Source organism: Pleurodeles waltl, chromosome 5, assembly GCF_031143425.1.
Source record: "Pleurodeles waltl isolate 20211129_DDA chromosome 5, aPleWal1.hap1.20221129, whole genome shotgun sequence".
Classification (NCBI taxonomy): domain Eukaryota; kingdom Metazoa; phylum Chordata; class Amphibia; order Caudata; family Salamandridae; genus Pleurodeles; species Pleurodeles waltl.
Window position 1 is genome coordinate 434,187,546 of NC_090444.1, and position 26,771 is coordinate 434,214,316.

Sequence of the window (26,771 nt, forward strand, 5' to 3'; positions counted from 1 at the left end):
CACTGATTCAAATGTTTAGCAACACATTTACTATGACTCTGCAGTTTCCTGCCAGTTTGAACTAACCCTAGTACAGCGTGGAACGTGTGAAATGTGCCTACTTGGTACCTATATGATGTCTTCATGGAACAGGATAGGTGGATAAGGGAGGAAGGAAGGACGCAGGTCCCTCCACTTGAGTTTTTGGGTGTGATAGAGTAGGGGAAGAGGCGTGCATCGAAGATAGGGTGAGATGCTTTAAAAGGTCAGATATAAAATATTAATGTTGCGCTATGTGAAAGTGGGATAAGAACTGGTGGGCACACTGTTGATACAGTCAACTAAAAGCATTAGGGGCCACATGTACGAATATTTGGAAATGCAATTTCCTAATTGTGATTTATTACCGAATCGCAATTTGGGCTTTGTACATCCCAAAAAGCATTTTTCTAGTCGCAAACGGGCCGATTCTCGGAATCGGCCCATTTGCGACTACAAAACTGCTTTGTACATGTGGCCCTAGGCGTCTAAAGGGGAAAGGTCATAGCTATCATTAGCGCAGCACATGCACCTGGGCACCAGGGCTCAGGAGCTTGTGAACGACTTTACCCTAATCCTTGCTGCCTGTCGCAACCTAAGGCACAACAGGGTCCATTGTATTTGTTTACATTAGGGGGCCCAATGCATCCCTGGTTCACCACAGAAGAGAGCAGGGTGGAAGCGGCTGAAGAACACTGATAGCATGGATGAGTGAGAACACATGGAGGAAGGACTTCATGGATAGGCTGACATCAGTCCGAGCTTGTCCATTCTGCCAAACGATTGTGTTTGTTTACATGTAAACCTTTACAAGTCAGAATTAGCTGCAAATAGTAAGAAAATGAAAATTGGTAAAATGGTGGGTGTGGCAGGCCTATAGAAGATCAACAGTGCAGAACAACTCCATTTATTGGTTTTGTTTTTGACAAGTTTTTCATATGCTGTCAATCAGACTCCAGGGCGAGTGTGACCTTGGATGGTCTGGAGAGGAGACGTGTTTCTAATCACGCGCTCCGGGAACACTTCGGTGAGAAGTGCTCACGCACAGCCACCAACCGCCCAGGCTGGGAAAACCTTTCTGGAATGTGTGTTTTCTTGTCAACTATTCTAAAGCCTGCAGCACAGCCCACATCCAAAGCACACTCTTCCCTTGCTCACAAGACGTGGGCAGTCCTGGATCTCAATGGCCTTTTTGTTTAACAGGCATGAAGTGACAGCAGAAAACTTCTTCTGCTCCAGTGAGGTCTCTCATTGTTTGTGCCGGTAACACAGGAGTACGAAAATATGTGAGGAGCACTGGCCCGAGAGTGATTTTAAAGGGGCCCTCCGGAGAATGACGTGACAACAGATCTCAAAACCCGCACTGGCCCGAGAGTGATTTTAAAGGGGCCCTCCGGAGAATGGAGTGACAACAGATCTCAAAACCCTCGCTGGCATCATCTAAAGAATGTTCTAGAATGACTACTGTTGAATGCCCCGGGTTCTTCTCCATCTTAGCTGTATGGCCCATTTACTTTCTAGGTGCTGATTTGTATGTGAGTTATGGTGGAGAAAGCAATTGCAAAGTCTGTGATTATGCAGAACGGTGTGCAAATGTTCTGCACATTTGCACATGGCTATCCACCAGAAGGTGCTTCAGAGAATAATGCCTTGTGTCACTCCCCACCTGATTTTACTAAGGTCCGTGCTGTAACTGGAGTGTGGCTTGACCATGCTATCTGCAATTATCTAAAAGAACAAGAACCATTAGTGGCTCTTCTGCAGCTAGTTCAGAATACTGCAAAACAGCTGATTGTGCGCCTAAATCAGGGTGACTGTGGGCCAGATGTAGGTACAAAAAATTAGCGACTCGCAAATTGCGTGTCGCTAATATGAATGCAGGTACAATGTCCGTGTACAATTTGTGACTCGCACCCGTAGTCGCAACGCAGATAGCGAGTCCGCTGTCTGCGAGGTCGCTGTTTGCGACCGCACAAAAAACAGACTTGCAATTTGCGAGTGGGCGTCGCAAATTGCGAGTACCATGTAAATTGATTGCAGGTGCTGCAGAACACTCCAGAAACCACTCCAGAACACTCTGGAAACACTTCCTGGCACATGATGATGACATCACAGCCAGGAAGTTAACTAATACACCTGGGAGGAGGGAGGACCACACACATTTTAAACTGCTGAACAGCCAACAGGAGGAACAGCAGCTACAATGGCAGAAACACCCAGAAAGAGAAAACTTAAATTTTCTGAGAAGGAGCTGGAGGTGCTGACAGAAGAATGCTGTCAGCACTATGATGATCTTTTTGGAAAGGCAGCCCTCAATGTGCCAGACTCAACAAAAAAACAACTCTGGCTGGAAATACAAGAAAAAGTGAACTCCCTGGGGGTCAGCCACAGGAGTGTGGATGAGATCAAAAAGAGGTGGTGTGACCTCCGCTCCCAGACCAAGGAGAGGGTGGCAGAAAGGCTCCGGGAGATGAGAGGCACAGGAGGGGGACCATCATCCGTACCACCACCCACACCCCTGGAGGAAAGGGTGGCGGAGACCCTGGAGCAGGAGGCAGTGACAGGATTTGGAGATCTGGACACCTCTGAGACCACTACATCAACCGGTGAGTACCATGTGATATGCCTGTACCCCCATCAATGCCATACCCCCACCCACCATGTACACAGGGGCATGCACAACCAAGATAGCTCCATTTCAGGGTAGCAAACACCAGAATGATGCATTATGGGCAATGTAGTCAAGTAGGCAGTCAATAGGAAAATGTTTATTAGGAAGTGTGCAACAGACAGTAGACACTGACAGTCTGTTCCCCATGTCCCACAGGTCTCCCACAAGACACCACCACAAGCCACAGCAGCCAGCCCCATGAGGAAAGCACAGGAGCTGCCACCACTCTCACCTGCACCACCAACACCATCCCCTTGACGACAACACCTGCTGCAACAGTGGTTCTGGAGGCTGCAACAGCCAGGAGTGCCACAGTACAGCTCACAGGGCATCCACCGTTCGCAGGCGACGCAGGTTGAGGAGAGCAGGGCTGCAGGCTGAGTCCGGGCGTCCATCGTCCACCATCACCGAGGCACAACTGCTCCGTGGTCAGCGCCTGCAGAACAATATGTTAGGGAGAATTAGTGGGGTTCTGCACCGCTTTGTGAGGAGCAATGAGGCCAGCATGCAGCAGCTCCATGCCCAATTGGACGTCATTGGCAAAAACACTGGGGACCTAGCCCTGTCCATGCGGGAACTGGTGGCAGGACTACTGTCACAGAGCGAGGGTGGGCGGCGCAGGGACCGCCAGCTGCTCCAGAGGCTGGACAGGATGGCCTCATTAATTGGCAGACTGGCAGTCAACACCCCTGGCCTGTCAAGAAGGACAGTTGGCCTCCAAGTGGAAATGGGCCACTTTGCAGGGGATGTGGCAAGAGGCCTGGGCCGGATCCCACAGGTGATCGATCTAATGGAGGCACGGCATGTGTCCAGGGGGACAGGGGACACCCCCCAGGACAGCGAAGAGGGCTCCACTGTGAGCAGTGTCTCTGCCAGTGACACTAGGGTGCTCCGGAGTGGGAGTACCAGGCAGAGCACTGCAGAACAACCTGGGACCAGCCAGGCTGGCAGAGGCCGCCGTAGGTCATAGACAAAACCCTGTCCCTGGTGTTGGGGCACATGACAGCAATGTGCCCCATGCATCGTTAGCTTTTTGATGTACATGAACAGTTAGTCATTGTAAATAGTTCAATTTCTGCACATATTAAATAGTTTTTTGTTCCACTTAACAAATGGAGTTTTCGGTCAATAGGTGAGTATGGTTGAAGTTGACACGTACCTTCCAAAGTATTGGGTTGCGATGTGTTCCCATCTCAGTCTGCCTTGATTTGCGATGCTCCGATCCCCATGATGGCGATGTGGTTACTCCTGCTCTTCATCCTCAGAATCAGGGTCTGCAGGGGTGAGAGGTAGCCCACGTCGGGTGGCAATATTGTGCAGGATGGCGCATGCGACAACAATATTGAATGCTGTAATGGGGGTATACTGGAGGGCACCTCCACTGCGGTGGAGGCATCTGAACCTTGCTTTCAGCAATCCGAAGGTGCGTTCAATCATGTTCCTGGTCCTCTTATGTGCACTGTTGTATCGCCTCTCTGAATCATTGCTGGGTGTTAAGAACGGAGTCATTATCCTTGGCCGTAGTGCATATGCACTGTCACCTGTTGGGCACAAACATTACACTGTTAGAAAGTCCTGGTTGGTTTGCAGATTGATCTGTGTGTATGTCTACAAGGTGTATGCAGCTCTACCTAGGAGGTATCCGTCTCCAAACTCCCCACGTTCCAGGCGTTGGTGTATCCCACTGTGCCTAAAAATGTATGAGTCATGGGTACTGCCTGGAAATTTTGCAACAATGTCAGTGATGACATAATGAGCGTCACAAACAACCTGAATATTCAGTGAGTGGGTACACATTCTGTTGCGGAACAGATATTCCAGGTTAGCAGGGGGGCATATTTGAATATGTGTCCCATCTACACACCCTATGACATGGGGAAGTTGGCAATCCGGTAAAATTCCAACTTGGTGCTGTTAATTTCTGCCTCATTCCTGGGTAGGTATATGAAGTGAGACATGTGTGTGAGTATGGCATCTAGGAATGCCCTGAGGAACCTTGATAGTGCACTTTGAGATACCCTACCTGCCACAGCAATGACCCCCTGATAGCTCCCTGAGGCCAAGAGGTGCAGTGAGCATAGCACTTGCACATGCGTAGGGATGGCGCAGCCGCGCAGAGTCTGGCGTTCTAGCTGTGGTTTTAGTAATTCAATTAATTCTAGTATGGCTGCGCTGCTAAGGCTGTATTTGTCATATATCTCTTCCTCAGTTTGCTGAAAAAGAGTCTGCCTTGTTCTGTAAATCTTCTCCTGTCTCTGGCTCCTCCTCCTCCTCTGCTGGGCTGCGTGGACTCTCCTCCTCACTGCTATCAGGTATATCTACGCCATCTTGAGTAACCCAGATGCCTTCTGGGTCTCCTTTTATACTTTGGTAATGGTTACCACCTGCTCTGAGTTAGTGGTAAATGGGACATGCAAACTGGGCTTTTTGCGACTAGTCGCAATTTGCGAGTTGCAATTGCATATGGTTTGCGACTCGCAAATTGCGACTTCCTATTTCCGGGTCGCAAAATGAGGTGGCTCGCATCGCTTTTTGCGAGTCGGAAATTGGATTTTTGCATCCCATTTCCAATTTTGCGCAGTCGCAAATAGCGATTCGGGCCATTTGCGACTCGCAAAACTTTGCTACATCTGGCCCTTAGTGCCCAACACTCTCTGGTCTCTACAGTGGTGCTTTTTAAAGTACTGACTATTGTGCATATGGTACTCTATCTATATATGGGCGAATCTACAGCTAAGAAATTCAGATGGTATTTTCCACAAAAAAACCACAGATCAACTAAGATGGCATTGGTCGACAACTGAACTATTAGCAGTTTGTGAATGGGTGATATAACTTTCGCCTGGTGGCAACAAAGCTCGGGAAAACCTCCCTCTGCACCTCCGCATGGGGCCTATGCTACTGGAGTAGCATACATTTTGCTGCAAACCCTGACATCACAACAATGACCTATATGTATTCATAACATGACAATATAATGTGTGTTTTAACTTAACACTAATGGAAAGTGGTGCACTTGAATTCAATAACGAAGTGCATTCACTGTCGTGTTAGGAAAACTGTATTTAGCGTACCTTAACCTTACTCAATGGAGTGTAAAAATGTAATGTATTTTCATAACCATCCTTATGTTGTTTGAATGTAGTATTAGAAACGATAACAATTTATGTGATGGGGCGTGGCTACGAGACGAATGGCGTAGGAAGCAGGGCACTGGTGCTCCAGGACCCGCGGCCTTGATAGTCCCCCCATCCATCCATCCCGCAAGTGGAGAGACACCGGGGGGCTCACGGAGCCCCCGCAACCACAGTGCCTCCTCCGATTGAGCTGTTGAGAACAGTGAGTGGCCGACGGCTGCAGCTGGAGCCGCCAAGGTGAGGCCGACCGCCCTCCTAATAGAAGCGCCCGGTGGATGCCGGATGACTGAAAACATACCCGCGGAGCCGGGGGGTGGCTGATGAGGCAAGAGTACGGGGCCCGATGCTGTGGGGGCCCCCCGGACCTCAGACTGAGGGCGGTGTGCCCTTCAGTGAGCAGACTGCAGGCGCGCCCAGGGGGAGGCAGAGTGTCGCTTGGCTCAGGCGGTAACCCCCCACCCCGGGCTCGGCGCATGAGGAGCGCCCCTCCCACTTGGCGGCAGGAAGGATGCATTGGAGGAGGGCCCTGTGGGGGGCCGGCCTGCGGTGTCACTTGCTGGATCGGGTGGGCGGGAGCCCTGCAGCTCGAGTTGGGCAGGGCTGGGGCACCATGCGTTAGGCACTCCAGACGCCATGTGGACAGATTTGGTCTGGAGCTAGAGGCTCCTCCAGGCACTGTTTGGCGCACAGCAGCAGCCCTGCCATGAGGGACGATCAAGGAGGCCTGGGGGGCTGGTGCAGTGGGGGAACCCAGCCCTCGAGTCGACGCTGGGCTCAAGCGGTCTGATGGGAGCCTCCCTCCCACGTGGGGGCCCGCAGATACGCAGCTGGGAGGAGTAGGGGCTTGGCAGCTACTGATGAGAAGTGTTGTGCCTGAGCGCTGCCGTGTCCGGTCTTCCGGGCGTTTGTGGAGAGGTCATGCTTGACAAGGGATGGAGGCAGGATCGGGATCGTTGAACCACACAAAGCTGAGACATCAGATCTGATTTTGCAGCCCAGCGGATAATAAACATAGGAGCAAGCACAGGTGAGGACAAGCTGAGGAGATTCGAGAGCAGTTGAAACTGGATCAGACCCCGCTGGTGGGAGGAACCTGAGGGTCGGCTGTCGTGTATGACGCAAGACCATTCACGAGCTCAAAGAGGGCGTTGATTTACTCCTAGAGTGGGCACTGGAACGGCGCGCTTCCCACTCCCACCGCATTACATGGGGAAGGCCCTCAAGAAAAGAGATGAGGAGCTGGGTGGTCCCCGGAGCATGAGGGCTACCAATGTCGAGATGGAGCAGGCACTGCCAGTGACATCGGCAGTGTCAACCACAGCTCCTACGCTGCAGGATGTCCTGCAGGCCATAGCGGCATCTCACACAGCACTGGAAGTCAAAATCGTAGGCATAGACCTGTGCCTCCTCTGAGACAATCATCGCCACCTGGCAGGAGAGGGTTACTGCGAAGGAACGGGAAATATCAGCGACAACTCCTGCCTTGGCACTTGCGGATGGCCACCTGACATCCATTGAAGCTCGCTTAAAAACACTAGAAAATAGGGCAGAAGATTCAGAGCATAGGGCCCGATGTAACAATATCAGACTGGGGGGGCTCCCCGAAAAAGTTGAGGGCACAGACATGGTAAGCTATTTGGAGGCCTGGCTCAGGTCTGTAGTGGCTCTGGAGGGTCTCTCCCCCTATTTCGCACTGGAGAGGGCACATAGGGTGCCTGCTAAATCACCGTCCCAGGGAGCTCCGCAAAAAGACAGTGGTAGCATGACTGCTCCACTTCAAGGATTGAGACTACCTGCTACAACAAGGTAGGCTACATGAGAACTTAATGGTGGAACACAGCAGGGTGTCCTTATTCCCCAATTTCTCTAAAGAGGTCCAGCGACAGAGAGCAGCTTTTGTGACAGTCAAGCAGAAACTTAGGGAATTGGGGATCTCTATTCGATGCAGTTTCCTGCCCGGCTCCGGGTTGTCACCACCATAGGTGTGGAATTCTTTGCCACACCACAGGAAGCATGGTCTTGGCTGCAGCGTATGCCTGACCTGGACCCAGGCGGCTCATTCCAGAGGTGGGAGAAGAAGAGGCGTCCTCGATTCCCCCGGAGATGACCAACAGTTGGGCCTGGTCCACCCACCGCTGAGGAATCGCAGGAAGAACAGCAGAGACTGATAGCTGCAGTCGCATCGATGGGGGATTCTTCACTGAGCAACATGTCGCCAGCCCAAGAGACGAGCAGGGATCAGACGGATTCGGACAGTGAGTCTGCGGCTTCGACCCACTCGAGTGTGATCCTCCCGGTAGTCACCCCGGGCACTGCGGATGAACTTATCTAAACGAACACCCATCTGCTGCAGATGTATTAATTCAATGAACCATTCCACTCCTACAGTAAGCGCCTGCCACCGGTCGACGAGAGAACAGGTGTGCCTTACCCCTATGGCGTCTGTGCAGGACTTGATGTAACTTGATTGCACGCGGATCCCGCATTACAGCCATAAGAAGTGGGGGGTGAAAAGGTGCTGGGATTCCCTGGAGCCTACCGCTGTACAACAACGTAGCCTGAACGACAGACGGCATAAACAAGTTTGATTTCTGGTTGTTTAACTGTTTGGGTGAGAATGTCACACCTCTTGCCCTGGGGACTGGGAGTTGGGGACAATGTTATTTGTTTACTGAAAAACCTATAGAGTGTTGCCTAGCTTTCTCATATTCGTACATTGCTGTGAGAGCTGTTACCTCCAAGACGGGTAGGAAGCCCCCACGCTGGCTACCATATTATGCATTATTCCTCCAATGGTCACGTCACCGAAGATTAAGGTCCTAACCTGGAATGTTAGGGGGATGAGGTCTATGGCTAAACGGCATAAAGTTTCTTCACACCTTACTAGGCGAGGAATCTACATAGCTCTGTTGCAGGAGACACTCTTAGATGCTGTTGAGGGGAAGGCCCTTCAACGGCGATGGACGGGCCAGGTCTACTTTGCTATCTATTCGGCATATGCCTGAGGGACGTTAGTGTGGATCAAGCAAGGGGTACCATATCAGCATGTCACATCCCTCATTGAACCTCTGGGGCAATATACTATAGCCATGGGTAAATTGGATGGGCGGGAAATAGTCCTGGGGAGCATAAACAGTCCTAACACAGACCAATCAAGTTTCCTAGCATCCCTTTCTGAGCGGCTGGCCCTACACTTTATGGGTTCTATATTGCTGGGAGGGGACTTTAACTGCATATCAGACACCACATTAGATAGGTCACACCCCCACTACCATTTTCCCCGACTAATCAAATGGCTAAGCTATACCGAAACTGGCAGAGGGATTGGGGCCTGATTGACTCCTGACGAGCTTATCACCCAGGGCTCTTTTTATTCCCCATTATATGATCTTCATGTACGGCTTGACACATTCCTTTGCTCACCGAACATACATGAGACAATACAACTGTCTGAATATCTGACCCCAAAAGATCTCAGATCATAACTCCCTTCTACTGACAATGGGATGGGTCCACATCCCGACACCGATACCTACGTGGCGACTCCAGCCTGCATGGTTGGAAGATCAGGCTTTCGCAGACACCATAGGTATTGCTATAAATGATTACTTTGAGACAAACAAGGGATCGAGACACTCAAAACTGATAGAATGGGACGCATTTAAGGCAGTGATTAGAGGACGGTGCTTCTTCGCAACCAAGGGAGAACGCTAGGCACTTCTACATGACATAACACAAGCAGAACGTTAGCTACGCTTACTTGAAAAAAGAAACCAGAGGACCCAGTCCTGCAGAAAGTGCTTCTCACTGCCCGGGAAAACACACTTGTAGCAATCAAGAGACTTTGCTGTTATGACTACAAAGCCTATATAGCATGTACACTCTCGGAAGGAGACCGGTCCAGTTCCCTTTTGGCTTTGTTGGCAAACCCAGCATGCAGGGGCTCGACTATAGTGGAACTGACAGACCTCACAGGGGATACCATAACTACCCATGCTGCTATCAACAGGGAATTCTATAATTATTATGCTGACCTCTACACAAGCAATGTGAGGCCAGCTAAGAGGGACATTAAAGATTTCTTGTCACCCCTGGCCCTCCCTACTATTTCAGGGCAGGAAGCAGAATATCTGGGTGCCGCAATTACACTTGCAGAAGTGAAAGAGGCTATCACTAGCATGGCGCGAAATAGAACTCCAGGACTGGACAGGCTTCCGGTGGAGTTTTATTCGACATACATAACCAAGCTCGGCCCGAAGCTGGTTGAGATGTATGAGCAGGCCAGGAAATGTGGCGCACTTCCTGCATCGGCCTGAGAAGCCTTACCTATTCCACTGTTAAAGCCAAGGAAATCACCCACAGACGTTACGTCTTATCGGCCCTTGTCAATGTTGTCAATAGACTATAAGATATTAAGTAAAATATTAGCTATGCTCCTCTAAAAGCACATGCCACATTTGGTTCATACAAATCAAGCCGGGTTTATCCCTGGACGCCACAAAGCTACTAATATATGGGCATTTTTTTCTATCTTAGATAGTGATGTTTATAAGAAGCAGAAGGGGATGGTTTTCGCTATATATTTCAAAAAAGCTTTTGATAGTCTGTAATGGCAATATTTACATGGGGTGCTGTGTAAGTTCGGTCTTGGTGATCAGTTTGTTGCGTGGATCCGGCTGCTCTATGCCGGCCCGTCGGCCAGGGTTCGCACAGGGGCCACCATATCAGAGACCTATAGAGTAGAGAGGGGGACCAGGCAAGGTTGCCCACTCTCCCCCTTGCTTTTCGCTCTTGCTATTGAGCCATTAGCCTATATAGCTTGAAAGGATAATGCTTATAGAAGACTAGCAGTGGCAGGCCATACCCATTACATCGTACTCTATGCTGACGATCTTCTCCTTTTTTTAGGAAACTCAGGAGACGCACTGATTGGGGCGCAGCATCTTTTGGAGACGTTCAGAGCTATATCCGGGCTCTGAGTGAACTGGCAAAAGTCTAGTCTATTTCCAGAAATGGAAGGCAGAGCAGCCACTCTGGATCTGGACGATCTGATGTGGGAACCACGCTGCTTGACCTACTTGGAGTCCGTGTTTATCATAAACAGGTTGGACTTACTGGAGGGAAACATAGAGCATGCAATTCAAGGCCTTCACAGTGCTATGACTTTCTGGGCATCCCTCCCCGTGGCAGGGCGAGTCACGATCCTGAAAATGATAGCCCTACCCCACTTGCTATACTTCTTCTCCACCCTCCTGTTGTGAATCCCAAGAACTTAATTAAAAGAACTGAATTCAGTGGTGGTCGGCTTCGTCTTGGGGACGGGTAGACGACGTCTGGCCCTTAATGTACTACAAAGACCGCTGGCAGAGGGCAGACTGTCCGTTCCCGATTTTGAATCCTACTACTTGGCGGGGCAGTTACAGTGGTTGACCCCCTGGATGGCGTGCTGCACGATGCCCGACAGGGAGCCCACCCTTTTTACCCCAGATCTCCCATTGTTGACTAGGTTGGTCCTCCAGCTAGGCGCCCCAACTGTCACCGGTTCCAACGGACTGAACGTCATACATAAATGTTGGGCGCGCTGTCTTCGCCACTCTAAGGGTGGCAAACCTTACGCATCAGAAATCCCGTTGCAGTGTTTGCTGAAGTTACTGCATGGGTGGACTGGAGGAGGCTGGCAATCTGGGAGGCGGTCAGGGTGACGTCTGTAGGCACCTTGTATGAAGCTAACACCCTTCTGCAGTTTGAAGACTTCCGTAAGTGGTACGACCTCCCCCAGGCCACTTTTTACTTTATAGAGTCACCGAGGTGATTGTAGAGCATTGGCAAGTTGGGCGCGCAGAACCCTCCCTGTCGGAGGTGTGCCAATATCTGACATTTGCCACGGGCACATATAAAGCAGTGGCTTGCCTTTACAAGAAAATACGGAAAACATATGCACTCTGCTTACAATTCTTAAACAGAAGTGGGAAGTAGACCTAGGCACTGGAATCACAGATGAAGACTGGGAGGAGTTCTTGGTCTGAACTCCGAAGGTCTCACGGAATGCCTGCTTTAAGCTTATAAACATATATGTCCTACATAGGGCCTACCTGACGACAGGGAGACTTTGAAGACACTTTGAGTTGGAAGACGCTGAATGCCCAAGATGTGGGGAGGTAGAAGCAGGAATTCCTTCACATGTTTAGGGCTTGCCCAAATGTGAAGGGGTTTTGGGGAGCTGGTATTACTTCATTAACTGAGGTACTGTAACAAGAGATTCCCACTGACCTCAGACATTGTTTACTAGGAGGATATAGACATACGACCCGTAATAGAGTGACCAACCAGTTCGGAGGTATAGCTCTGTTGCTGGCTAAAAGAGAAATAGCAATGAGTTGGAAGATGCCTCATTGACCCTGGGAGGAGACGTGGAGAATGGAGATGCTGAAATGGGCATGAGAGGAGACAGTACGGTACCGGGAGGTGAGGAGAGGTCAGAGAATGGCAGAGAGGGCAAGAGCCTGGGGCACTCTGGTATATGATTGGGACCGACTGAGAGAAGCACCCCAAGATAAGACACTGTCCCCTTAAGGAACAGATGCCGACATTTCCTACAAGAGCCTAGAGACTGATTCCCCAGCACTTAATGTAGAAACAGTGGTAAGAGCAGAGGGGGGAAGAGGACGACACCTGATCGGGGGGCGCTCATCATAGCGACATACACTCTGAATTCAGAGATTTCCAGAAATAGCTAGCCACACAAGAGGGAGGGGGCGGGAGGAGGGATTAACTGCCTACATGGGAGACCCATCCTTAAGAGATGAGCTCCTAGGAACCAACCACCACTAGACTATAAGCAGGAGTTGTGACCTATAGGTGATGAGAACACTGTTGAATATGACTCTAGGCTGCGTGAACAGTTGCTATAATTGTACTATGGTTATGGATACTGCAATTTATGAGTGTGCAAATAATTGTTATGAAATGACAACGAAGTAAGGGTGGTGCACCCAAGGTACGCAGAACTTTACTTTGATAAGTTTCAAAATTAATAAAATATGCTTAAAAAAAACAATTTATGTGATGTGTGCACTAATGTTTTGTAGTTATATGTTGAAATGCAGTTCCCAACCATACCTAAGCTCTTGGCGCAACCTATCACAGCTGCATCACAATGTATACTGTATACTGTATCCTGACGACATTCTCCTGTTGTTAGCTAGCCCTGTCTGAGACCAGCTCGCATTGTCCATAGCTTCTTCAACTTTACAAGGAGGCTTCTGGCCTACGGGTTAGCCATGCTAAATCAATATTGGTCCCAATCAGTCCCTCTAGGGAATGCATTGAGTGGCAGATGTTCATTCCTGTATGACATATGAACTTGCACTATCTAGGGATTCAAGTTGCGCTGTTCCTGGAATTGGAATGAAAACTTAATTTTACCATGTTGATTCAAATAGTGAAAGCAGATTTGAAACAATGGTAAACCCTTCCACTGAATTTAATGGGGGGAATTTCCCTTTAGAAAATGATTATCCTACCAAGGTTCCTATACTTCTTTCAAACATTTTCCCAAATGGTAACACATCAGTGGTTCCAGGAAATGGGTTCCCTGGTGACATCCTTTCTCTGGCACAACTCCAGGCTAAGATTTGCTCTCGCCAAATGCCAAAAGGTGCCCTACTATGTTAGCGTCTCAGAACCTAGTCATGAACAACTGGGTTAATGGGGGTTGGACGGACTCAGTGGAGGTGGCCTTGCTGAGTTTTGAGAATGTATTAGGAATGCTCTATGGTGCCCCAATATATAGGGATATACAGAGGTGATCCGAGAGGTCCTTCAAAGTTGGCAGATGGCACTTCGGCACACAAATTGGGAATTTCAACTTATTCTACAAACCCCCCTGTGGAAGGGAAGGTGGCTTCACAAGATGGTGTGGCTGCAGGGCTTTGCTCAATGGGGCATGAGAGGCATTTCCTTATTGGGTGATATTTGGTCAGGAACCCATATTCACTCCTTTCAGGAAGTCCAATCAACCTATGTCTTGTCATCCGTGCGCTAAGGGTACACATCCTACCGGGTACAACACTCCCTGAATGCAGCCCACTCATGGCCAAAATCCTGATGGGTGCAATATCGAAGGGGGGAATATCACAAATGTATTGCTCCTTAATCATCAATTCTCATGATGTGTTTAAACAACTGCAGGTTCAATGGGAGGGATGGGTGGGACAATAGAGGATGATGACTGGCGAGATGCCCTCCCATGTCATCACTATCTCCTCTAGATTACAACTGGTCCAAACATGCTTTATCCACAGTGCATATCTCTCCCCTAGCCGTCTTCACAAAGCTCACCCTCCCCCCAACTCCACATGTTTCAGGTGTTCTCATGCTCCTGCAGATTTCTACCATATGGTTTGGACATGCCCCCTTATTGAAAAATACTGGGACAAAGTGATCAGTAAATTGTCTGAGGTAGTGTGATGAATATGGAGCTCTCACTTAAAAGTATTCTTCTGGGAACCTTTGATGGAATGGCAAGTACGAATGCTGACAAGGCTTTGATTTGGGTGGCCACTATGGTTACAAAATGGGACATTTCCAGCTGATGGAAGTCTCCTACCCAGCCCCCACTGTCTTTATGGTGCAAGGGAAAGATTGGTGAGCGCACCAGGAAAAAACAGTGTATATATCAAGGGACTATGCAAAGAAAATGGGGAAATTTGAAGCAAATAGTGGGATTACACCAGACTCGGTCGGTCATTCTAATTCGGGTAAAACTGTTTCTTCATGTAATCAGCGCAGGAAGCTTGCTGGCGGTATATGTTGCCATGCTTCTGATGTTTATGTTGGTGATAAAAAATGTAATAAAATTGCTTATAAAAAAAAAAAACTAAATAATGATGAGATAATTAAAAGTCCCATCATTTCGTATGACCACATCCTTTTCCACAGTTAGCCCTTCACCTATTTCATAGTTTGTATTAAACCATCATGAATCTGTAAGGGTCCAAAGTGTTCCGTGCATGAAAAGTACATTCTACCCCATTGTTCCTACCTACCAGACCAGAATCATTACCAATAACCACACATGGCTCCTTATCACCATGCCACCCAATTTGTTGTGTCGTTACAATCAGCCCATGTTGATCCATCACAATTAACCCATTAGGTGGCAAAAAGTGCTCCATAAAAATAAAAAAGTGCTTCGTGTTCCATTTAGTGTGAAAATTCACTACTATTACCTCTAAAATTATTGTTGAAGCTTATGTATTCTGGATTGCCTCATTCATAAATTTCAAAAACTGCCCTGATAACTAGCTGGATTCACATTGTAAGCAGATTGAAACAGCTGCTTCATAAGCCCTAACATTTAGAGTCTGAAACATTGGGCGAAGCCATAGGCGCTTCAGGGTTTGTAAGAGTTCACATATGTAGATCATGTTTATTAGAAACTCATCTGCTTGGTCACACCATCTGCATTGCATGTTATTTTCATCCTTCTAACAGACATACCAATAGCACCTTAGAGGAATAAGGCCAAAGCGCAATCTTATAAGTGAGTATTTTGAGTAGTTTGAAAGAGGCAGGCTCAGGTACTCTGGGTGTACTCTCTGGGTGTAAAGATCTATTGCCCAGCTGCCATGGAATTTGACTTCAAGGTCCCGAAGATCCAGCTCCGCTGAGATTATTTTAGCATACATCATTAATAATTTTGCTGTTATTTTACATGATAGATTTTTGCATATTAGGTAGAACGCGCTCATGGCACCAATAGAGGTCACCAGAAAAAAGCCCCCCACAAAGTCTGGCCTCTGGAATTTCTGCCACAGAAGTTGTTTCATAGTACGATTTAGCACCGTTTTCAATTTTTGGCAGGAGGAAACAAATTTCGTCCTCAATGCCATTTCCTGTTTTATCAATTTAAATTCCAGTCTAATTTGAATTTGGCTGGTGCAATCTGGTAGTGCAAACAAGTGATGGTGCTTAAACATCATTGCTCCATACGAGATTGTTGGTATTAGCTTGCTTGCAACCACCATCAGTAGGGCATTGGTATTGCAATATGCAGGATGCCTCTTGAGTTGGCCAATCCTGCACAGCAAGTGCTTTGCTGTCGTTTTCAAGGTTCCTACATGAGCTTTCCTGCCACCTCTTTCATCAAGCGTAACGCCAAGGTATTTAAAGCTTGCTACCTTTTCTATACGTCATCCTCCAATAAACCAGGCATTCATTTTTACTAGGGTTCTACTAAAGATCACTGTTTTGGTCTTCGTTAGATTATGATGTCCTTTTCTGCAGTGAATCGTGCAAGCACTCCAAATGACCTCTGTAATCTAACCTGGCTGCAATCAAGTACAACCAAATCATCTGCATATTGTAAGATTTGTATTTTTTTCTTTGCCAGGCAAGGTGGGCAGATCCTCGGTAAGGCTAAATTACTTTCCATGCGTGCCATATGTAGATTAAAAAAGGGGCGGGGCAAGAATACAGCCAATGATAAAGGCTGTCAACGTTATCGATTCACTCATAAAAGTTACATCAGATTTGTTAAAGTGTGTAATCTATGTTATAGGCAAAAGGCTGTTAAGGGTGGATTAGTATTATGCTGCGAAAACGTCTTGTATTTTGTAGGGGTGTGCAAAATTCACATAATTTGCTTTCAAGTAACTAAGGCAAATTTGGGGGAAATTATGTAAAAAGCAAATCTGTCATTTTAGCACTATATTTTAGTGTAAAGGCGTCCTAACTTCTCTTTTTGTGATGCAAGGATGCTTTTCACCCTAAAAACAATAGTGCGAAAAATACAAGTGCAGCGATCAGCAGATTATTATGTGATGTGGCAGAATGGAATAATTTGGGGGATTTTGCATATCAAACATAGGCGGTCATTCCGACCCTGGCGGTCATGGACCGCCAGGGCCGGGGACTGCGGGAGCACCGCCAACACGCTGGCGGTGCTCCCAAGGGCATTCTGACCGCGGCGGTACAGCCGCGGTCAGAAACGGAAAACCGGCGGTGTACCGCCGGTTTTCCGCTGCCCTGGGGAATCCTCCATGGTGGCGCAGCTTGCTGCGCCGCCATGGGGATTCCGACCCCCATACCGCCATCCTGTTCCTGGCGGCTTTGGCCGCCAGGAACAGGATGGCGGTATGGGGTGTCGTGGGGCCCCTGGGGGCCCCTGCAGTGCCCATGCCAATGGCATGGGCACTGCAGGGGCCCCGTAACAGGGACCCTCTGAGAATTTCAGTGTCTGCATAGCAGACACTGAAATTCGCGACGGCTGCAACTGCACCCGTCGCACCCTTTCCACTCCGCCGGCTCCATTCGGAGCCCGCATCATCGTGGAAAGGGGTTTCCCGCTGGGCGGGCGGGCGGCCTTCTGGCGGTCGCCCGCCCGCCCAGCGGGAAACACAGAATAACCGCGGCGGTCTTCTGACCGCGCAGCAGTATTCTGACGGCTCCCGCCGGCACCGCGGTCACCGCGGCCGGCGGGAGTCAGAATGACCCCCATATTGTGTAATTCCCAAAATTACCTCAATTATACAGTGTAATTTACATTTTGCCAAGGCCTTGTATTTTGTTCCATTGAATTTCGCAAATTACCGTAATAGGCAAAGTTTTTAGTGACCCACCCAAACAAGCTATGGGGCTAGAATCTTTGCACTTATTATTATAAGGTTAAGTGCCCTGTAATCCCTGTTGACACTCTCCCTATTTCTGTTGCCTCTGTTGAGGGCAGGAGCCCAGAGATACAGTTAGGAAAGGATAGTTTTAATTCTGATATTTGTCAGCCCAGGAGTGAACCTAGGGCTATATGGCACAAAATCTTGGCACCTTCTGATGTACAAGAAGGCCGGACCCAGATTTCGTGGAATGTGGGGAGGATGAATTCTAAACTTCCTGATTTGGAGTGGACCACCTTTATAGGGAAATCCGACATTTGTGTTTTCCAGGAGACGTAGGCTGTGAGTAAAGTGTTTGTCAATGGTTATATAACTTACAGCATTGAATCTATTCCCCCAAAGAAATATTGGAGGTTGGGAGGAGGTTTGCTAATTTTAATGAAACACACTATTGCTTGCACTCATACACAGCTAAATATAGATTCTCCAGACCTAATGGGGCTTCAGTTTAGGTTTATTTAAGGGTTAATTTTGGTTTTGTTCAATGTTCTTGCTAGGTCTGTTCCCTTCAGTAATGATTCTCCTGTTCTGGCTATGCTGGATGATCTGATTGGTATCCATCAGCAGCAAATGAAACGTATGGTAGCAGGGATAATGTTTCCTTTGAGCCATCACCTTCAATCAATACATTGAGGACGAAGATCAACTATGGAACATTCCTAGCTTATCTGGTAACACCCAGCATTATTTTCCCAGTATTCCACTTCAGCTTGCACCCTTGGTGGTTGGGAGGAGTCTAAGGGCTTGCAATGGACAGACCGTTCTGACCCAGGAAGAATACCTACATTCAAGAGGGGCTTCTATACTAGCGTCTATATCGACTATATCTTGCTCGATGTAAGGATCTGGTCACTGTTCAATGACATGAACATTGTATTTATTTTAGATAGTGACCACAATTCCTTGCTCTTATTCTTAGAAGGAGTCTCCCTTAAAAGGGGCTTGACTGTGTGCCATACCATAGTACCAGAGCCTACCACAGTTAATTATTTCAGAAGAGGCTCTTGGCCCCAGGTTTGGGACAATCATGAATTGTATTCAGAGATCTACCAAATGTTTGTGCAGTTTATTTCTGTTTCTGAAGGAATTGCTCCATTCTTAGTGCTGATAATAGCTATTCACAACAAATGTTTTAAAGACCTGCAGCATGCAGCATCCAATGATATAGCTCAAAAGAAACCTACTTATTGAAGGGGACACAAATGGTATATGCTGAGTGCAAAATACTTTAAAAAAGAGCTAAAGAAAGCTATTAAGGAGCGTAGGCGCTTAGATATCCCAGAAGAATATCACAGATAGAAAGCCACACATGCCAAAGTTAAAAGTGAATGGGTCGATAAGAACTGGCAGGTCCTGTTGCTTGCTGCAAGAACCAATGACATCCAGTTCCACTGGCATAGTAGCTCCTTGGGGGAGCTTAGATTGCATTAGTATTCTGTGTTATTATATCTGGCTAATAAATTGGGTTGACCACTTCTCTACATTATATGGCAAAAAAGAAATTGCTACCTCCCAGCTGTGCTCCTCAAAGCCAAGTGCCTTAACCATTGACACACCATCTGTTAAAAATAATATTGACTTAGGACTTTATTTAGATATTGGTGGACAGGTTACTCTGTCACAAGGGTGACGGATATCCCATCCACCGAAATCTAAATCCTATTATATTCTATGGATTTTAGATTTCAGCAGATGGGATGTCCATCACTGTTGTGATGAAGTAACTTTTCTGCCAATATCTAAATCAAGCCTTACGGATTTAGTTTAGAAGGCACTTATTCATTTTTTTAAAGCAGCAAAAGCCAATGGACCACACCGTATACCTGGAGATCTGTATAAATCTGAACCTTAAATTTGGGCTCTGTATGTTAATCTTTTAACTAACGCAATTGCTGTTGGGGTGAAATCCCAAAGTCTTGAGGGGGTGGAGATAATCCCAGTTTTCAAGAAAGGAGATGCTTCTAGTCCATCTAACTATAGACCCATAAACCTAATAAATAATTTGGAAAAAATATTTGCAAGACAAGTACTTAATAAACAGCAAGTTTGGATGGACAATGATCAGATTCTGTTACATGGTCAAGCGGGTTCCCATGCCAAAACTAGCTCTTGTAAACAAGTCTTCAGGTTTATCTTTCTTTACTAGAGATATGCACTCCTGAACAACCAAAAACTGTAGGTAGCATTTGTTGACTTCTGAGCACTGCTTGATTATGTGCCTTGGAAGAACCTGTAGAAAGGGTTAATTGAAATGGGAGCTTCTGCAAATGTGGTCAATTTGATTGCTAGTTTGCACAAAGACAGCTTTTATCAGGTGCGACGGGGAAGTCAGGGTGAACTGACCAATAGAATTCCTATCCAACGCAGAGTACATCATAGGTACGTTCTTGCACCAACTCTGTTCATCCTGTACATAAATTAGGTCCTGTTGCTTGCTGCAAGAACCAATGACATCCAGTTCCACAGGCATAGTAGCTCCTTGGGGGAGCTTAGATTGCATTAGTATTCTGTGTTATTATATCTGGCTAATAAATTGGGTTGACCACTTCTCTACATTATATGCCAAAAAAGAAATTGCTACCTCCCAGCTGTGCTCCTCAAAGCCAAGTGCCTTAACCATTGACACACCATCTGTTAAAAATAATATTGACTTAGAACTTTATTTAGATATTGGTGGACAGGTTACTCTTCACAAGGGTGACGGATATCCCATCCACCGAAATCTAAGTCCTATTATATTCTATGGATTTTAGATTTCAGCAGATGGGATGTCCATCACTGTTGTGATGAAGTAACTTTTCTGCCAATATCTAAATCAAGCCTTAAGGTTTTAGTTTAGAAGGCACTTATTCATTTTTAAAAAGCAGCAAAAGCCAATGGACCACACCGTATACCTGGAGATCTGTATAAATCTGAACCTTACATTTGGGCTCTGTATGTTAATCTTTTAACTAAAGCAATTGCTGTTGGGGTGAAATCCCAAAGTCTTGAGGGGGTGGAGATAATCCCAGTTTTCAAGAAAGGAGATGCTTCTAGTCCATCTAACTATAGACCCATAAACCTAATAAATAATTTGGAAAAAATATTTGCAAGACAAGTACTTAATAAACAGCAAGTTTGGATGGACAATGATCAGATTCTGTTACATGGTCAAGTGGGTTCCCATGCCAAAACTAGCTCTTGTAAACAATTCTTCAGGTTTATCTTTCTTTACTGGAGATATGCACTCCTGAACAACCAAAAACTGTAGGTAGCATTTGTTGACTTCTGAGCACTGCTTGATTATGTGCCTTGGAAGAACCTGTAGAAAGGGCTAATTGAAATGGGAGCTTCTGCAAATGTGGTCAATTTGATTGCTAGTTTGCACAAAGACAACTTTGATCAGGTGCGACGGGGAAGTCAGGGTGAACTGACCAATAGAATTCCTATCCAACGCAGAGTACATCATAGGTACGTTCTTGCACCAACTCTGTTCATCCTGTACATAAATTAGGTCCTGTTGCTTGCTGCAAGAACCAATGACATCCAGTTCCACAGGCATAGTAGCTCCTTGGGGGAGCTTAGATTGCATTAGTATTCTGTGTTATTATATCTGGCTAATAAATTGGGTTGACCACTTCTCTACATTATATGCCAAAAAAGAAATTGCTACCTCCCAGCTGTGCTCCTCAAAGCCAAGTGCCTTAACCATTGACACACCATCTGTTAAAAATAATATTGACTTAGAACTTTATTTAGATATTGGTGGACAGGTTACTCTTCACAAGGGTGACGGATATCCCATCCACCGAAATCTAAGTCCTATTATATTCTATGGATTTTAGATTTCAGCAGATGGGATGTCCATCACTGTTGTGATGAAGTAACTTTTCTGCCAATATCTAAATCAAGCCTTAAGGTTTTAGTTTAGAAGGCACTTATTCATTTTTAAAAAGCAGCAAAAGCCAATGGACCACACCGTATACCTGGAGATCTGTATAAATCTGAACCTTACATTTGGGCTCTGTATGTTAATCTTTTAACTAACGCAATTGCTGTTGGGGTGAAATCCCAAAGTCTTGAGGGGGTGGAGATAATCCCAGTTTTCAAGAAAGGAGATGCTTCTAGTCCATCTAACTATAGACCCATAAACCTAATAAATAATTTGGAAAAAATATTTGCAAGACAAGTACTTAATAAACAGCAAGTTTGGATGGACAATGATCAGATTCTGTTACATGGTCAAGTGGGTTCCCATGCCAAAACTAGCTCTTGTAAACAATTCTTCAGGTTTATCTTTCTTTACTGGAGATATGCACTCCTGAACAACCAAAAACTGTAGGTAGCATTTGTTGACTTCTGAGCACTGCTTGATTATGTGCCTTGGAAGAACCTGTAGAAAGGGCTAATTGAAATGGGAGCTTCTGCAAATGTGGTCAATTTGATTGCTAGTTTGCACAAAGACAACTTTGATCAGGTGCGACGGGGAAGTCAGGGTGAACTGACCAATAGAATTCCTATCCAACGCAGAGTACATCATAGGTACGTTCTTGCACCAACTCTGTTCATCCTGTACATAAATTATGTGGTCAAGGAACTCATAGACAGTAGAAATTACTCCCCTGTCCTGCACTGGAAGAACATTCCAATATTGTGCTTCACAGATGAATCTTTACTCATCCCGAAGACTCCCACATGCCTTCAGAATTTTATGGACACACTTTTGGCTTTTTTGCTCTGCTAGGGGTTTGGGACTGAATGCAATTAAAACCAAATATAAGATGTTTGGGAAGGGTAAAATCAGTAACAGCACTTTTAAATTTGCTGATGAACCACTAGAAAGAGTTTTTAGTTTTGACTATCTTGGCATCAAGTTGACTGATAAGCGCTGCTAGGAATCTCAGCTCAGCAAAAGCTCCATGCTTAGAGCTCAAAGACCTAAAGCTATATTGTGACTTCACAAGCAGACCCAGTCCCGATCAATAATGCCAGCCCTGGAGAGTTATCCTGCCAAGGCTCAAAGTGCTGCACTCTTTGGAACCAACATTTGGGGTGATGTTGAGAATTAGAAACTGGCAGTGGGAGAGAATAATTTTGTTAGATCTCTTATATCGGGCCGACCAGTACCCTTATTATTCAATTGTCCTCTGATTTAGATACAAAACAAATTGCAGATGTGGCACAACTAAAAGCCCTGATGTACTGGATATGAATATGGTCTACTCCCGTGTTAACAGATTTTCAAGTCATTGGGGGTATTGATGCAGATGACTAGTGTCAAAAAAGTCCTTGGCTGACGTCTGTTGCCATTTGGTGCAAGAAACCTGGGTTGGCTAGATTGTGGAATTACCCTGACTATATAGAAGATGGAGTCAGCTCTTTTAAAAACAAAGTTTTGGGCATTTGTGTATGACCAAAATGCCATGAAAGTAACTTCAGTTCGCTTGACCAATCAGTTTCTTAAGTCAAGCCCTAAGTTTTAACTTTTTTTAGACATGATTTCTTCATCTTTAGCAAAAAGTTTGCATATGCAATTTCGCTTGGGCTGTTTACCACTAAAAGCTTTTTGTAATTGGGCTAGAGATCAGGTTTCAGACCATGACCTGACTGTGGTTTGGTTCCAGAGATGGAGAAACATGTTTTGTTCTTATGCCCAGAATAGTCTTGTCCCCATAGGAGATGGATACGCCCAGTGTGTTTGAATTTAAAAGTCACACGAGATTTGGTTGCACACAGAATTTTAAAGACAGGTACTTCGGGCCCAATTGTTTTTTGGTCAATTAAATGTTATTAAATGTTATTAAATGTTTGGTTCAAATGTTCAAAGATCATATTCTATCATGGAAGAAGTGTAGCTAATGTTATATCCCTGTAGATTTGACCACATACTTTCTTATAATAATGGTCTTGATTCTTCATAACCCTAGTTTCAGTGGTTTTAAGTTGCTTACTTCCTCCCCCTACACTTAGCACTTTTATTGTCTTAGGATTTACGAGCGATCCACTTGGACAGACCTTTTGGGGTCGGTTACGATCCATTTTTTAATCCAATTTAATTGACTTCCAGGTTTTAGCTTTCCACTATGCCCGATGCACTTGATATTATCGTAGGGTAAACCAGTGATTTATTATGGTTCACCGGAATACTGTAGATTTTTTTACACAAATTGTATTTTAATATTTGTGTGTATTTCATGTGTGCTAGGTTTTAATGCATATAACTGATTGAATGTTTTAACTTGTTACAAGGAACAGTGAGTTACAAGGAACTACAAAGCTAATTTAAATGTCTATTATATTAATACTGTTTTATATTTATATTTTTGTCCCTTTGTATGCTTTGATGGTTCTTGTAAACCGAATAAAGTTTCTTTGATGATGATGATTTGCACTATGTCAATCCTTATTAGGCTCTATTAGTAGGCATTTCAAATCATATTGCCAACTGTAATTCTGTAAATATTTGTAATTGTATCCCAGTATACCCGATGGATGCCTTTTGGGAAAGCTTATGACCCACACTGTATGTCTGAGTTGTTTATGCTAACATGCCAATGATAATGGTTATATGTTTGATTGTTTATAAATAAAAGTAACAATAAGGGACAGTAGAACTGACATATTGATTGTGAAAAGAGTATGTTAAAGTCAGAAGGCTTTTAAGGGTTGAGTGTTATTACTCTGTATTAATGCCTACAGATAGGCAATTTGATATATTAAATCTTACAGACCCCTTGCATGGACAAATTTTGCTGTTAGTCCCCACATCTGACAGACTCTAGGGGTCAATGATTTTCATTGTACTAATGAAAATCCCTAGAGGGAGGGAGGGGGAGGGAAGGAGGGAAAGAGAGAGAGAGAGGGAGAGAGACCGACCAATGGATCAGCTTTCTTATGCCATTGGTCTGTCTGAGTGTCAATTACACTCTGTTTACTTCTGTGAAAGTGTACTGCCTAGGGTAATTAGTCCACATCTGTCATTGGATCCCTTGCTTTATAAATGACTGAAGTTTCTGATCACGTGCATATCCACCTGAAATGAATGCACTTCAGTGTCGGAGCGGGCTGGTCTGTCCTTTAGTTTTCAATTTTCTCCTTTTATAGTTCCCCTTTCATATTTTTGCTTTTCCTCTTTTAGTTCTGAAAGAGGATATTACAGCTTTCCAGGCAGTGCTGCCAGGTGAATTGCTTGCCACTCATTTCATCTGCAGTGTGCTCTGTTCCATGAAGCCATTTCCTTCAAAGCAAGTGGCCATTATGGAATGCTGTTGTCCATTTTGTGTCAGTATTTTAGCATTTCAAGATAGCTAACTTGGTGGTTTTAAAAGTGCAGCCATACTCAAACTTTAAACAACAGTAGGCTGCGCACAATTGTTCTGCAAGATGGATAGCTGCTGCTGTAATTAGTTTTGTTATTGCAAGCATATGCTCTCCATGTTTAGACAGCAGCATGCTTCCTTTTTTTCAACTTGCTTTATTTTAATTTATCTTGCACGTTGTTAAATATGTGTGTTTTATTGCAGTTGTTTCAGAGTGTGAATGTAAGAATGAGTCAGTGGGTGGATGAATCGATGCATACGTACAAATATGAGTGACAGAGAGCATGTATTATGACATAATCAGTGCCAATTCCCAGCAATGACGCAAAAGGCACTTTCATTCATAAGCTAGACCTGTTACCATTGAGAATGCTTGTTTGGCTGGTAGCGGGCCTCTTTTATGGTATTGTGGGCTGTCTTTCACTGTTGATTTCTCAGATTTAGCCACAGACTCTGCCTGCAGCAGGTACAAATGCATGCAGTCTCCCATACCTTGCAAAACACCTATAGCGCATGTCACCAGGTTCACAGCTACCCCAATTTCCAAATGTTGGCCACATTTTTACCTATCTGAAACGCTCATGTGACCACTTTTATTTTCATGTCCGGGCCTACTTTGTGTCCCAGTCTGACCCTAGTGAGTATTCACACCAACACACATACTCACTCTCACATGACCATTCCACACTTTAATATAGTCCACACCTCCTGAATTAGTACAGTGAGTGGATGGGTGTGGTCAGTATAAGTTCGGTGAAGCACCCAGACAAGTTAACCAGTATGTGAGAGAGAGAGAAACAGAGAGAGAGAGAGAGAGAGAGAGAGAGAAAACTCCAGACACTGTATTTCGGCAGCAGGATCATTATTTTGCAATATGCCTGCCAAAACACGCAGAGCGAGGGAAACGTAGGTGATATTTAAGCAAAGGTATCATTATGGAATGCAAGTGCGTCTTTAAAACTTGTTTTGAGGGCATGCTGTGCATTATGGGAGTCGTTATTCTGTCGGAACTCGTAATTACAAGTGTGCCCGCTTTGTCTAATGTCGCAGTCACACTCTGGTATCTTTCAGATAAAAGCGTGTATATGAGATTTAGACATATTTTTAAAAGATCGATTAATGCTCAAATTGCGTTATATCTTGGTCTTTCAGTACCAAATTTACAGACAATTAGACCATTGGTACCTGCAGGATGAAACAGTCTTCAATGTATGCATAGATCCGAAAAAAGTAAACTTCTCTACAACAGTGTATCAAGGATACCATGGGCCCCAATGGAAGAAAATGTCCCTTCGACTGCTGCTGGAGTAGTAAAATACAGGAATGATCAGGGTTAAATGTCAATGGTCCCCTCAGGGCTCTAGGCCCCGGGACCACTGCACCTGCTGCACCAATGGTAGCTACACCCGTGCTTCAGTATCAAATTGATCTGCGTCCAAGGTAGGAACAATGGATAATCTGTTCTTCAAGGTCTGGAAAGTAATAGGAATTAAAGTATTTTGAGGGTGTAAGTCTGTAAACTGTCCAGCTTTCCTATTGTTGTGTCTCCCAAGGATAAAACAATGACTTGGAGTCTGCAGGTGTCACAACACCCAATGGATGGTTATTTGCTGTAAACAGAAAGACATCGAATGTGAAATATTTGTCAGACCCACCTGTTGGTGCTCCCTTCTACCAACCTGAGTCCTAAATAATGTGTTTAAAAAGAGCTATGTCACTCAGGTATTTCTGCCAGTAGAAGGGGAAAGAGGCTACTCAAAATGCTGAGTAGAGTACTAATTAGGATTAATTATCCTTGGCTTCAAAGTAATGAATTTACACTGAGAATACAAGTGTAATATTAATCTTCAATTAGACGCCACTAGAAAAAAACTCCATATTTTTTTCAGTGTGTCTAACACTGGTATTGAAGGAGTGCTGGTCCTATATCCCTTATCAATTTCAAACCTCTTTAACTAATAGGACTATCAAGAAG